Source organism: Schistocerca piceifrons, chromosome 11 (assembly GCF_021461385.2).
Source record: "Schistocerca piceifrons isolate TAMUIC-IGC-003096 chromosome 11, iqSchPice1.1, whole genome shotgun sequence".
NCBI classification, from domain to species: domain Eukaryota; kingdom Metazoa; phylum Arthropoda; class Insecta; order Orthoptera; family Acrididae; genus Schistocerca; species Schistocerca piceifrons.
In genome coordinates this window covers 80,281,038-80,296,462 of record NC_060148.1, presented here as the reverse complement: position 1 = coordinate 80,296,462, position 15,425 = coordinate 80,281,038, and positions in this window count along the sequence as shown.

The following is a 15,425-nucleotide window of genomic DNA, read 5'->3' as shown; positions in this document are numbered from 1 at the left end:
GAAGTTAGTGGGATGCCTATCTAAGCATTCTGCTTTTTTACTACTGGTTGTGCTCATGTGGAATTGCTGAAGTGTTTAAAGATGCAACCATACAAATTTTGTTATGGTCACAAGTTGTTACTTTAAGACAATGGCAAACCTCTAACTTCCTATCAGTTGTTTATATCACCTGTAACAACAGATATGGATGAACCATCATGGTTTTAGTCTGACAAGACACCATTCCAACTAGCTCAATACGCGAACACACAGAATTCATTCATTTGTGCTATGGAAAACCCACAGCAGTCACTTGAGTGGCCTCTGCACAAGTGAAGGATTTGTGTGAAAAGGCAGATATGCTAATTCATCAAACTCTCATAGGAATGTAAACAGTGAGTACAGATGGCATAACAATTTGTCAGCACTATGCCTACAGTACACATGGTTTCAGCAGGACAACACTGGCTCATACAGCTGACAACACCGTGAATTTCTTTGATCATTGTTTTCACAGACCAGTTATTCTGAATGGACTGTAGTTTCCTCATTATCCTGAATTACCACCACCTGACTTTCTTATGTGGACACCTTGTCTTAATGCCCCTTACAGAACAACACTATTCCCAAATTGCAGACAGAAATTAAATGTGTTATTTCAATTTCTCAACAACTGTTACATGTTTAAGAACCTGCAACTTAAAATTTTCCTGTGTCACTCAATGCCTCCTCTATGTGGATCATAGCAATTACACAATATATTTTTGTCCAAATTCTCATAACCAAACAAAGATGAGAAATGGGAAGTATCAAATTGACCAGCATAAGGTCTAGTTTGCAATGTAAAAAATAAGAATAATAAAAATTGCTTGAAAGTAATCAGGCTTACTAAGAAAAATTTAATTGTTTGAGGGATAATTTAAACATTTCAGGAACAGCTGCTGCTATCATTGTAAATGAAGTGAATTGAAAGTCATTTCTCCAATGCTTAACTATTTTGTGCTTAAAAAGAAAGTTGCATTGACACCACACGTGGGATTCTTTGTTTCACGTTGAAAAAATATCAAATTGCATCAATATATAAGTAATAAAACAGCAATGAATATTTACATGTTTCATGGCTTCTGGAGTAAAATATTGCCAAATGTTTTGTGAAGTGATTTGTCTGAAATTAAAAAATAAGATTAGAGATTTCACACACCTCATCTGCTGTACACTATATTTCAAGTATCATTTGAAGGTGTGTCAAAAGTTTCTCCCACTTTTAGAGAAATCATTTCTAAAACATACCACTTATGTTTTCAATTTTTTTGTTTATTATGTGCCTGACTGCTAAGCAGTGCCTCCTTTATGTGGTGAGTGACAATCTTATTTCACATTAAGGTATCTTCACAGATATGCAATTGCCTCAACATTTGACTAATAGAACTCAACCTGTTACGCTGTAAAGTTAATCTTTAAAAGAAATGACGTGTACAGGTCAATAGCGTCATAAAATTGAGTGACAATGCAGTTACCTTCAAGAAAAACTGCTGGCCACTCTTAATTTCCTAAAGGGCACCAATAGTGTTTCTTCTAACTAAATCACAGTTGATTATGAAATTTTTGTTCATTAGGTAATTGGTTTCAGTCAGCAATGACCATCTTCAGAGCTGGGTGCTGATTTGCTGCTTCAGCTTACAGAGCCTTTTAACCCTGTCTGTAAAATGAAGCAGCAAATCTGCACTGAGATCTGACAATGGTCACTGCTGATGAACCGGTAATCTAAAGATCAAAAGTCACGAGATCAGCAGCAGAAATAAAAAGTTGATTCTACACTTCCTGGATCACTGTTTTACTCTGCAACTATGTTGTAACTTTTAAATTACAGTTGTCTCAATATGTGATACAAAATGGCAGAAGTACAAAAAGCGAATGGAAGGTGCTAGCATTTGTATGCCACGTCAAGTAGGCACGACAGCAGACATAAGTTATACAGGTAAGTGCTATTGTGGTTGGAAGATGATGATAGACTTCTTATCAAGTACAAGAGGCTCAGAGCTTATACGGAAATATTTGTAAGAAAAGCGGTGTTTTGGGGAACTGTGAGGTAAATTTTGCAAATCAGTATTCAAAGATCACGAAAATTCTGTCACCATCTTAGGCAAGAACACCCCCTCCCTCAACCATCTTTTTTTTCACTCAAAACACAGATAAGAATGTCACCAATCCAAGCAACCTCCACCATGCACTGTACAGTGCATGTATACACAATAATGTAAAGCAAAAGTGAGTTATTTTCATCCACTATCAAAATCTAAAACAATGAAGAACTACTTCATTGTGGCTAGCTTGCTGGGAATACAGAGGCAGTATTTATAATATTTCATTTCAAATGTGATTACCTAGAGACAGTTTCCAAAAATTCACTTGTTTCATGCACAAGCCAACCAGTGGGCACAAGTCTTGTGGCAGGTGACGGTGCATACGCGAGAGTAGCCCATACAGCTGTGGTGTGGATGCAGGAATTTCCACATCTACAGCTGTGCGAGCTGCACATCTACGTACAACAACTCTGTTGCACAACGGATCAGACAGTAGGCCCGAGTCCTTTGACAGGTGACTACATACGCAAGATCACCCGTACAACTGTGCTGTGATTGCCGTAATTTCCACATATACAGCTGTACGCTGCACACCACATTGCACAGGGACTGAACAGGCAGCTCTGGGAGGTCGGCAGTTCCCATTTCTCGATACAATTACAGGCAGCAAGTAGTCGTGCTTCAGTCGAGGAGTGATGCCGATATCACCTGCAGCGATACACAATAACACAGCTCCTTTGATGGCCAAACTGACTATCATTTGTTGCCTAAAACAGAATACTTCAAGTAAGAAGATGCTACTTAACACCAATGTCATCAATAGTGTCATTTGCTTACTTTAAGGAGTATTATCTCCCCAGCACTCTCCTTCTGTACAGTATAGATACTGCCTTCAGACACAAATACTTCCATCCCCTACAATTGAGACAACATATATTTAACAATTTCACTTCTGACTACACAGTGTTTGAGGTAAACACCACACAGAACAAGTCTGCATACTTTTAAGGCTCCCCTTGCTTTTGGCAATGCAATCCTTACATCAAAACAGCCGTAATGTAACGTGATTGACTACATAGGAGGATCGGTAAAAAATAGGAAAACGGAAAGGAAAAATGTAAGTCTGCTCTACATCGTGATGACAAGAGATGCTAGACACTTTTAGGGATATGGGAGCGACAGTTTTAAATGCGGCACTGGGCTCTCATCACTCCGTGTCCTTCATACCTGCCAGACCTTTTAGTGTTGCCAAATTGGTGACTGATACTTATACTTCTACTGCAGTCAGAGACTGTCAAATTAGGTTACATTTTGTAATTCAGTACATTATGAAGTTTATACTGTTTGTATCTTAACGCACTACAAAACAGTGAGCAGATAGGGCACAGAAGAAAGTATATTCCATGACTTTGGGCTTAGACTCTCACCACACTATCATGAAACAAATTTTTCAATGTGTCAAAAAGCCGTATGATAAAAACAAGTGCAATCACAGTACAGGGTGTATACCCAGGCAAGGCAAAGAAATTCTCCCGGGTTTTTCCCGGCTTTCCCAGATAAACTACTTCCAGGTGAAAATACGCTTTTTCTGTGTTAAGTGACAGTATACTTGCCCTCGGGATCATAAAACTTGTCAATCCTTTGAATGGTTAAGGTTTTATGCACTGGCATAAAACCTCCCACCACTTTAGGAAATAAACCCCAGAAAAAAAATGTTTTCAAAAAATCTGATTTGCAGCAACATGTACGCTGCATATTTTCATGTTACGAAAGTATATAGTTTGATTTCCACCAAACACAGAACGTTAGTTTCCAAAGCATTGAAATCTAGATTGCTATGTGCTTTTGTAAGCCAATCATAGCTCATGTCACGTGATCTCGCCAGCCGATGATTGATATTCATCGCGTTTACATGGGGCTCCCAAAACCTTATTTCGTAAACTTATCTCCCAATACCGTTCCTGGGTGGTCACGTAAACACTTCAAAATCTATTCTGGAAATCCACTTCTGTTTGTTTTCCAGTTTCACAATCCATTTTCACTGCCATGTAAATGCAGCCGGTATCGAAATGTAATTGGGCTGTCGGGTTTCGTCTTGGTTTCAAACATTTCAGCTAATATTGAGACAGTGGCTTTTTGTACAGTGAAAGATAAGTAGAAATATTAGACAAAGTGTTTACACCTCGTCTAACTGAAGAGAGGTAGCGATTGTGCTGACTAAATCATAAACTACATCTGCTGTTTTCCTGGCTCCATAGTTAACTGGGCAAGTAAATCCGCTTCAGAACTAACATGTAAACATGGCAGCAAAAAATATTTCCAAAATTCAGTTTCTTCTTTTGGAAGATGTATCGCATGTGATGTACTCAGCCTGTAGCAACATCACTTAAGTAGCAAGAACACACACAAACAGGAAAAGTTAATGGTTTAAATTAATCTACATGGAGTAGCTACAAGAAAAGCTAAGGTTTCACATATATCATCTGTCTTTCTGCGCATGTTACACATCAATATATAACACAAATGTTATTGATTGGCAACTCCATAGAGTGCTGTGTGCACAACAACCATATACGTGAAATTAGAAGGAAGTTCAGTGTTGGCCGTAATTTTGATGGTTTATTGACAGCAAAATCTATTTTCAATCACATAGTGATTATCTTCAGTGCTGTAGTGTACAAATTAAACATTATCTTCAGTGCTGTAGTGTACAAATTAAACATTATCTTCAGTGCTGTAGTGTACAAATTAAACTTCAGCACTGAAGATAATCACTATGTGATTGAAAATAGATTTTGCTGTCAATAAACCATCAAAATTACGGCCAAGGCTGACCTCCCTTCTAATAAATGTGTCAGTAAAATTTTAAGTAGTGACGTAAATGTCTGGTCATCTGGACTCTAAATTCTTCTAAGCGACAGGCTCCCAAAGTGTTAAGCTTCAAATGAAAATCAAACGCTCTGATTTAAGAAATTCGAGGCACATTCACACAAACATAACTCATATTGTGTAAAATAAAATGCACTTTGAAAGTAGCACTTTTCAAACGACCAACTGCAATATTTTCCTGCGACCTTTTAGAATTCGTTTCAGTAGTTGTCAGGGAGTGCCAGAAAAAATGGCATTACTGTGCCTGCAAAGCCACAATGACATAGGTATCCCGTATGTTTGTACGTAATAGCAGAAAGAGATCTTACGTCATAATCTAAACAGGACATCAGAGGATATGCCAAGAGAATCTTAAACCACAGTAAAACCTGTAATTCGGCTTAAGGAGCACATTTGTATGTCCAGATTTACAACAAAGTAAGCCCCAAGCTGATACTACCCTTTTCAGTGCGGCTTTCAGAATGCAAATTTTCTTGAAGTACCAGTACTGTATTCTAATGTTTAGTTCTATGGCATACTCCCATATGTTGCGAAAGATAACAATGTGCACTTTAAATTCCACAAACAGTTGACACTGACCAACAGTGTTTCAAATAAACTGACAGCCTCTGTGGGAAAGATTAAAGAATTTTTTTTAGCATATCGAGGAGAATAAGCTCATTGTTCTGCAAGGCAATTAATACTCGACTGCCAAACACCTGGAAATAAAATAAGGAAACATACTAATTACATATTTTAGCCTTCCATAATTACGTTAATATTTTAATTCACTTTACAGCTCACAGCCACAAAAATCCGTTTTGTTTTTAGAACTGAAATCAAAGAGGAAACAGCAAACTAAATGTAAACATGGTTCACATGGAGACTATCCCTCATCCCCCTACAACTCTGCTCTGCACATGTACGGATCTGGTAGCTTGGGTGTGCCAGAAAAATGTTTCCGGGTATCATCTGGCTGCTTGTTTCTACTGCTGATACAGCTCGTGTCTAGTTACCTAGGATACAGGTAACAGCCCCACTTCAAGTAGCCAGAAGCATGAGAAGGTACTGCTCATACGCAACTCAACTGCTTATGCACATAAGCTCGCTGGCAACTTCTCAAACGAACCTAATGTTAATCATTGTGACATCACACCCATCTGAAGCAGTTTTTTGTTATGAACTATTGCAGCCTTCGTCCTAAAGCCCGAGACATTTTGCTGTTAGCAGGCACTTTTGTGCGCGCAGTGTTTCATCGCTGTAAATGGGCGCATTTCCTTTGCAACTTAAGTTTTATTCTTTTTCCTCTTTTACATTTTTGCTACAGTATTATATTGCAGTAATGAGTAAAAGTAGAATTCTTTGTTAGAGTATCAGTTCTTACCAGTCAAAGCTACAAAAATTTAACTGAAAACTAAAACAATGAAAAATTCCCAGAATTCTTAAAAGCTCCCAAATTTTTCCCAAATGATAGAATTTCCTGGGTTTTCCTGGATTTCCCTGGAGCGTATACACGCGGTAGTATACAATGAAATTAAATGAGGCGAGTACAACTATAACAGTAGGACATTAATTAAGGGTAACTACATCATAAAACTACGATACCACATTATCGCCCTTCATGTGCAAATGCACCTAGGACAGTAGCTGTTAAGAGCATATCATTACACCTGTAATGACCTGCTATTCTACATCCAGCAACATTTCACAACCAAGTGGCCACAGGTACATGCATAAGATGTGCTTCATTTGCTTGTTGTCACTGAAATAAAATTTGCGAAGATACAGAACTCAGAAGAAGAACTCAAAAATTCTCAAGCTCTGTTTGATAGGTGTCACTGAAGTAGCATTTGTGGAGATACAGAATTTCACCGAATTCAAGAATTTTCTCATAAGCATTAGGTGTGTAAATTTCCGCATCCTCGTCATTTACTGATGACAAACTGTATAGACAACTAATTTCATTACAATTTCAGGAACAATTAATTGGAAAGAAGGTGGTGGTTTATATGTAGGTGATTTTGTGTACATGTTAAAATATTTGCATTTTATTTTTATTGTTTGTGGCACTTCTTGGGCAGTGTGCAGCAAATGGAGTTCAACAACAGTAATCCCTACATCACAGCAGGTGCTGCAGGGAAATATAGAATGAAAGGAGTAGAAGTTAAACTTTGGTGGGTATTACATTGTTGCCAATTTAGAAATCATTTTGACTCCAATCTCCAGAACTGCCTTTTATATTATAGCAATCTTTGGTAGTCTATGAAATTAACATAGCCTAATTATATTGACATCGGGAAGGGAACACCTATGTTTCCCTTGTTCTGTACACAAAAACCACAGGAAAGTCTTATCTAGTTATTTATAAATGAAAAGCAAAAAATGTGGAGGTTTTACATCTCTTAAAAACACACACAGGATAACAGCATCACTATTGCTACCTCTTACAAAGATAAATTAAGACTAATTTTTATTGAAACAATTACATTAAAATAAATTTAAAGAGAGAAATTATCTAGAATCACAGTAGGTTTGTGCAAACACTTGCATAGAAAGGTAGGGAGACTATATACAGGGCAACAGAACGGCACCATTTCCACAATCCAATAAAATGAAGTGATGAAAGGGAAGAAAAATTGCATTCATAGTAATTGGAACCTTACAACTTTGCCATTTACGAAACACAGACAGCATTTATCATTTTTTTAAAAAAATTATGTCCTTCATATTCTGTCATCCTGTACAAATACATTCATGAAATCTGCAGTTGAGATTCTTCATTGAATGCTGCAACATCTCAGCTGGGATACTGTGAATTGTATCCAGAATTCTGCTTTATTAACTCATCCAGGGTTTTTGGTCAAGACGTTTAGACTTTGCTCTTGATGTAGCCCCACAAGGAAAAAATCTCAAACATAAATCTGGCAGTCTAGGAGGCCAGGAAATGTTACCGAATTATGAGATCACACAGTTACCAAACAATTCTCACACATACGCCATTGCAGTGCAGTGTGTGATGTCGCTCTGTCCTTTTTAAACAAGGCTTCTTGAACGTTTGGAAAGAAGTTCGTTCAATGCAGGTGTAACAAAGGGTCGTAACATCTCCCCGTAACGGTCGCCATTGACAGTTATTGTGTTTCCCTGTTCTTTTGCGAAAAAATACAGTCCGATAATCCCACGTGAATAAACACCGCACAATACTGTCACACACTAGCATGTAAATGGCACTCATGAATGTTTTAAGGATTTGTGTTTGCCCAGTAGTGGCAGTTTTGTTTACTAACATAACCTGTCAGATGAAAATGTGCTTCATCTGACATACACAACTTGTATGGAAATTCATTGTCATTGCTTATTTTTGCTATCATTTGTTGAAAGAATCCTAATCACAACCGGTAATAGTCTCAATTGCTGCACCATCTGTAGTTCGTAAAATGAAATTTTAAATTAAGATGAATTCTGCGAATACTTTCCCGGGGCATTCCAACCACTGCTGTTTCCTCACGAACTGAACATTGTGGGCTTTGTAAGAGACTCACATACAACATCACTGTTCTCTGGAGTATGCACACTTCTTGGTTGTCCTGTTGGTTTCTTCTTGAGGGCAGATCCAGTCTCATGAAAGTTATTAAGCCAACATGTTATTGCATGTTTCAACGGAATGGTATCATGATAAATTATAAAAATGCACAATCTCCCTTCTCTGCCACTACCAAACTATCAAATGTTTATATAAACATTTTTATGGCTAATTTACAGTTTTGTCCCTTCCACTTATCCACGATTACTGAAATGGACTGTTTACTCACCAACTGTTACAAACTGGCAGCGCTGCCACCTGCCCATGGCTGCCACTACTCATTTCAAACATTCCCATTATTCTGTGTCACCCTGTACTAGCTCTAATTGGATGCCACCTCAGAAACCACTGAGTGAAAAAGCACACAGAGGAACCCAACAAAAATGGAAAGTCTCATTACAAGCAACAAATATTGACAAAACCCAAAATTTCATAACAAAAATATGGACCAGAAGGTGTGACAGGAACAAAGCTTCACCAGTATTTGATCAATTTTCTTGCCATGACAAGCAAAGAATTTGTTCCGTTTAATTGTAGAAAACAGTACACAAATTGCATGGTCTATCTCTAATTTCAAATCACAACACAGCAAAATAAGAAATCTTTTATATGTACATTCGGGGTATTCAGTGATGAAGCCCACGGATAGGGGACCACACAAATGTGATGTGCTTTAGTAGCACCACATCAACATTTGTATGGTCCCACACCTCATGAGCTCAGACAGACTTAACACATCCAAGATATTTTTTGGATGGAAGTGCTATTCGGAAGCAACAAAGTTTGCACAGCAAAGCTGTAGCATACCACATGAAAGCTCAGAAGAAGAAATAGATTTTTTTGAAATCTAGTAGTTCTCAATTGTTGAAAAGCACAGCAGTTCCTTTTCATATATTTTTATTGATAGCATGTCACAGAGCAGCTGAATCTGTTTATGTCATCAATCAGCTTTGACCAATAAGATCAAAATAGTGGATATATATAAACTACTACTTGCAACCAAATATAAGTAAAATTTGGGCTGCAACAAGAACCTGCTCTCATATCACATTTGTCAGCTTTGCCAAATCACAAGCATACATTCACCTTCCAATTTAACTGAGGCCTTTAGATATGCTACAGATCAATGTGTAACCACAACCAATGTTCTGAAAAATACAAGAGTATGAATGACAAGCAGAAATGTCAAATGTTCTGTGTCCTTTTTCAAAAAAGGAGTTTTTCTTGGTACTAGCCTTTTCCTACAATGACCTTGCTGTAGTGGATACATCGGTTCCAGTGAGATCACCGAAGTTAAGCGCTGTTGGATGTAGCTGGCACTTTGATGGGTGGCCATTGAGCCACCATGCACTGTTGCCGTTTTTCAGGGTGCACTCAGCCTCGTGATGCCAATTGAGGAGCTACTCGACCGAATAGTAGCGGCTTCGGTCAAGAATACCATCATAACGACCGGGAGAGCGGTGTGCTGACCCCCACACCCCTCCTAACCACATCCTCTAAGGGTGACACGGTGGTCAGATGGTCCTGGTAGGCCACTTGTGGCCTGAAGATGGTGTGCTTTTACTAGCCTTTTCCTATGTGCCAAATCAAAGAGAAAATGTTTCAAACATATATTACTAGATGCTGCTTGTTCTTTGTACCAAACAATGCTTATCTCTGGATTGCAGTATCTCACTGGAAGAACGAATCCATATAAGAATCAAAAGTCAAACTTTTTTACTCTGTCATTCTCTTGTGAATGATTTAAAATAAAATGATTTTTTAGACTACAGTTTTACTATTCAAAACATCACCGTATTTCTTATTATCAAAAATAAAGCTTAGTGTCTCAATATTAATGGAACTTAAAAAAAGAAGCTACTCTATTGGCCTCAGTGGCCAGAGACAGTGATCATGTGTGTGAGCTGTGCTTACATTAATATGTATGCCTCTAACTTCAGAAGGTCTTTTGGCTGAAAGCTCAAATGTATAGCAGCTGTTTAATTGTGTCTGTTCAACATCTCCCCTATGTGGAGAGTATCAGTCTCTCCTGTTCATAATATTCTCACTACTGGCACTCACAATCAGTTCCATGGTATGGCACCTAGAATGTTCTTAACAAATTGATTTTGTTAATTTGTCCTATTTTTGCAGTGATGGGGTGAGGTAATTATGTGGTATCAGAATACCTTCAACTTTTTGGACACAAGTTATGTACAAAAAAGATACACTGTTTTTGTCTCTCCTGACAAATGTGAGATTTGGCACTTAGAATGTCTGACATTTTCACTCTTCAAATATTATCAGTTTTCTGTTTCTAAGTGTCTGCATGTGTATGACAATAGAGAGAGCAGGCAAGATGCCAGATAGACCTCTCACAGAAATTTAAACTAATAAATGGGTGTGAACTACTCTGCAACGAGGAAATCAAGAATAAAAACTTCCAAAATGGAGCACAAGAGACATAACATGTGGTATCTGTGTAGAACAAATAAGTGATATGTACATCTGGAGGTTCCTATATACTCATCACTGTTGGAAACTGACATTACACCATGACACATACACAAATTTTTTCCACTGTTCAGTACACCTTCCTGTTTTCATGCTTTGTATCCAGTTTCTAACTGGTTATCCAATGGGCCAACTTACCACTAAATCTTAACAGGGTGCAATGGCAGTTTCCCTTGTTAGGAAGTTTATTTTTTGTGTAAACACACACTTAAATAGAAAAAGGCCTATTGCCACTAAACTAAAAGTAGCGTAAGTTAGAATGACTTTTTTTTTTCAGGATTCCAGTGTAAGTAATTTACAAGATAACTCAATTCGAGACATTTCCACAACGACATTTGTTTGTGCCATTCAACCGGCATAGTTGATGGGTATGATATGTTTGCTTACAGTGTGCTTGTTTGTTACTTAGAGTGCACTGCGACTTGCAAGTCAGACATTGCGTACAGTAGGTCATGTGTAGTTGATAGGATTTACCAATGTAGAAAAAGCTGACATGTTCATGGTGTACAGAGACCGTAGGAAGAATGCAGTTCAGTTAATTATTGTCCATTTTATGCAGCACAATGTCACAACAGACAACCATCTCTAATTATTTATCAACCTCTTCAACCAGTTATGTGAAAGTTTTAGCGTAACAACTAGACAATGTAACAGCAGGAAAGGGGGAAATGCTCTTACTGCCGTTGCAGATGATCCACACATTAGCTCTTGCCCCATCGTATAAGTGGCACGAGTCAGGCAAGTGTCCTATGCATTCTCCATCAACATAGGTTCCATCCCTATCACATCTCACTCCAAACAATTATAAAAATCATGTTAACTTCCTTACCTGGGCATTACAACAATATACTCCAGGTATATCATGTATCTTTTGTAGTAGTGAAGCCACATTTACCAATGATGGTTCAGCAAGCTGTCTAAACATTCTCTATGGTCTGTTGGCAATACCCATTTGCATCGTCAGGTGGGACATCAGTGTCAATATCGTGTAAATGTATGGCATGGGATAGTGAACCATCAGCCCATAGGGACTTTTTCATAGAGTGAACACTGCAGCCTTTTAACAGACCATCTTCCACAGATGCTAGAAGACTTTCTTTTGCAGACTAGGAGGAACCTGTGTTACCAATATGGCTGTCCAGCCTGTAGTGCATGAAATATTACAGCATGTCTTCACAAATTGTTTCCAAATCACTGGACTTGACACAGAGGACCTGTACTTAGGCTAGCCTGTACCCACATTTGATGCCTGTAGATTTATCTGTGGGGAAACCTAAAGACACTGTCCACAATGAAATACCAACTACCTCAAATGATTTGCAGCCTGCTCTGACATCTCTGCTGAAATTCTAGCACATGTGCCGCAGTGGTTTCATAGCAGACTAAGAGCGTGTGATGCTGCTGCTGGTCATTTTGAACACAACTTGTGATCGCCAATTGTCTCGATACTGGTCAGAATCCACAACTCGTGTATGCACTTCTGTTTTGTGTGTTACTGCAGGTATTTTACAAGTGATGGTGCGGAACTCTCCAAAATTTCTCATAAATGACTTGGACAATAAATCTGCAACAAGCACCAGTAGCATTCTGATTTACCCTACTTTTAGTCTGTTACTGCGAACAGGCATTGCTCCATTTAAAGGAGACAATTTTTGCACAAACAATACTCTCTGTAAGTATTATTACAATCTACTGATTAGCTTACAATATGAGCCTCCAACAACCAATCCATTCTCTGAAAACTGTACATCAATAGCACTTTCCAATTCCACAATATTTACGTGGAAGATTTAGGCGATTCACCCTGTATATAAAAGTAACAAAAAATGTAGATTTTATTTTTGCAGTACACAAAACCATACGATAAGGAAGTAGTGTTATGGACCTTGGGCCTAAGCCCCAAGGGTATGCACTGGATATAGGCCACAGTGGTTAGACCTAGGATTTCCTACGAGGCCATAGTGTGGTGGAAGAAGGTAGAACAGCTGGTTGCAGCTAAGGAGCTTGCTAACACAAGCACTATTTTGCGTTCTACAAACAATGAGGCTCTACATTGTAAAATGTGGTTTGCCTGCGTCTCCTATGAACACGTGTCACAATTGATATTTCTTAAGATAATTAAAATACGATGAAATTTAACTGAAACTGTGTACTATAATAAAATATGACAATACCTACATAGATTATCACTAACAAGTATACATTTGGGGGAACATCTGCATAGCAAGCCAGGAGGCAGATATACTGACAGAGTGGGAACCTCAGGAACAATAGAGTGAAAACCAAGGACAGGGGGACCCAAAATCAGAAAAAAGAGGAACCAAAGAAGGAATGTTGCGACATAAGTAGCAAATACCGACAAAATTTAAAATCTCTTAACATCATCAAGCTGTGCACCAGATTTTAAAAGAACACAACTTCAACATTGGAATAACGGTTATTGTTAACAAGCCATTTATTTGAATGAAACGAAATGACTACTTGAACACACAACAGCATACTCTAAGTTTATAGCATCAGGTCTGTTCACATCACCCTTTGTGCTTTTAAAGAAAAGTTCTAAAGATGAATGGATAAAGTGAAATAATTATATTATCGAGAACTGGAACATGTGGCAGGCCACACAGCAATAAGAAAAAGAAGAAGTACCAGGTTTGAAATCTGGCTGGAAGTTATTCTTCACCGAAAAATGAATGAGCAGTTTGTCAATTTTCTTACCAATTACATTTTACAGGAGTGTTAAATGTATTGCAACCACCAATCAGAATTACCAGTAATATCAAAATGGTGGATATAAACTTGTCACTGGCATGTAATACATGTAAAATACGAGGGCCGTTCAGAAAGTAACCTCCGGTTGATTTAAAAAAATACACCAAGTTAAATAAAAATATTTTAATATATACATCTTACAACTACATCTTTGCACTATTTCTCTACATAGTCTCCATAGCGATTGAGGCACTTATCGTATATCTTCACAAGCTTTGAAATTCCTTCTGCATAAAAATCACCCGCTTGTGCCTGGAGCCAGCCTGTGACCGCATCTTTGAGCTCTTCGTCGTCATCAAACCGCTGTGACCCGAGCCATTTCTTCAAATGCATGAAGAGGTGATAATCACTTGGCGCCAGGTCTGGGCTGTAAGGTGGATGGTCGATAACGTCCCACTTGAAGGACTCAAGAAGGGCCGTTGTTCTGCGAGCAGTGAGGACGGGCGTTATCGTGCAAAAAAACGATACCGGAAGTCAGCATACCACGGCGTTTGTTCTGTATAGCCCGTCGTAACTTTTTTATTGTTTCACAGTACACGTCTTGATTAATGGTGGTACCACGTTCCATCAATTCAACCAACAACACCCCTTTGGCATCCCAAAACACCGTTGCCATCAGTTTTCTGGCAGAAAAATCTTGCAAGGCTTTTCTTGGTTTGGTAGGCGAATTTGAATGTGCCCACATCTTTGATTGTTCTTTTGTCTCAGGGTTCACGTACTTAATCCAGGTTTAGTCACCGGTCACGATTCTGTTTAACAATGGTTCTCCTTCGTCCTCATAACGTGACAGAAAGTCTAATGCAGAGGCCATTCTTTGAGTTTTGTGGTGGTCGGTAAGAATTTTGGGCACCCATCGTGCACAGAACTTACGGTAACCCAATCTTACTGTCACTATCTCGTACAAGAGAGTCTTAGAAATCTGTGGAAAACCAGTAGACAACTCCGACATTGAGAAACGTCGATTTTCACGAACTTTTGCATCAACTGTCTGAACGAGTTCGTCAGCCACCAATGATGGTCTACCACTCCTCTCTTCATCATGAACGTTTTCTCGTCCACTTTTAAATAAACGTACCCATTCATGGACAACTCCTTCACTCATAACTCTTGGTCCGTACACGGCACAAAGCTCACGATGAATAGCTGCTGCAGAATATCCTTTGGCTGTAAAAAACCTTATGACAGCACGCACTTCACATTTGGCGGGGTTTTCTATTGCAGCACACATTTCAAACCGCCACAAAAACTAAACTAGCGCAGGTACGACGTTCACTCGACCATGGCTTGATGCCGACTGACGTGTTGAGTGCGTGAACGCACAGATGGCGTCGCTACTCCCCCCACAACCCGCACTGTGACCAATCGGAGGTTACTTTCTGAACCGCCCTCGTATAAATCCCAACAACAAATTTAGTGATTCTCACGATGTCACACGTCAAGCTGCCACCTTAAAACATACACTCAACCGAAAACTATGCTACAGATCAACCTGTCATTACAACCAACATAAAAAAATAGAATAAATATTGCAATTTTTCTTTTCCATCTTTGGTCTGCACACATCAGGACATCAATAAGGGATGAACCCGATGTCTTATTCTTTAGTTCAGTCTACTATGTATTACTGCACTTGCTTACAATGAAGTAAC